The sequence below is a fragment of the Galeopterus variegatus genome, unplaced genomic scaffold (assembly GCF_000696425.1).
Source record: "Galeopterus variegatus unplaced genomic scaffold, G_variegatus-3.0.2 Scaffold8601, whole genome shotgun sequence".
NCBI classification, from domain to species: domain Eukaryota; kingdom Metazoa; phylum Chordata; class Mammalia; order Dermoptera; family Cynocephalidae; genus Galeopterus; species Galeopterus variegatus.
The window spans coordinates 1-1086 of record NW_007734712.1 but is presented as its reverse complement, the minus strand read 5'-3'; positions in this window follow the sequence as shown (position 1 = coordinate 1086).

The following is a 1086-nucleotide window of genomic DNA, read 5'->3' as shown; positions in this document are numbered from 1 at the left end:
ATCAAACACAAGGACCATATGATCATCTCTATAGATGCTGCAAGAGCATTTGATAAAATTCAACACTCATTCATGACAAAGACCCTCTATAAGTTAGGTATAGATTGAAAGTATCTCAACATAATTAAAGCCATATATGATAAACCCACTGCCAATATCATCCTGAATAGGGAAAAGTTGACAGCAATTCCTTTAAAAACAGGAACTACACAATGATGCCCACTCTCAGCACTCCCATGCAACCTGGAAGTACTAGCACTAGCCAGAGCGATCAGGCAAGAGAAAGAAATAAAGGGCATCCCAGAGCAATCAGAGAAGAGAAAAAAATAAAGGGCATCCAGATTGGAAAAGATGACGTCAGACTGTCCCTGTTTGCATATGACATGATCCTATATATCAAACACCCTAAAGCCTCTACGAAAAAACTCTTGGAGTTGATAAATGATTTCAGTACAGTAGCAGGATGCAAAATCAACACACAAAAATCGGTAGCATTTCTATTCTCCAGTAGTGAACATGCAGAAAGAGAAATCAAGAAAGCCTGCCCATTTATAATAGCCACCAAAAAGATAAAATACTTTGGAATTGAGTTAACCAAGAATGTGAAAAATCTCTATAATGAGAACTACAAACCACTGATGAGAGAAATTAGAGAGGATACNCCCTGTTTATTGTTTTTGAGGTTTTGTTAATCACCTACAATGTGCTGGATGCTGCACTTGTAAAGTGTCATCCAATATCTGGCTGCAATTCACTAAACTAATATATCCAAATTTTCTCCCACCTTTCTGATTTGGAAGCACTGAAATTAAAACTGCACTTTTATCGAAGGCCTAAAGATGAAGTTGGATGACTTGATAGAGACTGCAGAGAAACCACCACAACAGCTCACATATAGACAACTTTTATGTCTGTTCTGCATGGGCTACTTGAAGAGTTTACTAGAATACCTCATACAAACTGCAAATGAGGAAAACCTGTCAGATTAAGGCTGCCTGCCCCTGCTCCAACTGAAGATGCCTCAACTCAAATCTAGAAAGCTGCTTGACTAACTGCCCTCTGGACTCAGAGACCAAGTTTATAGTC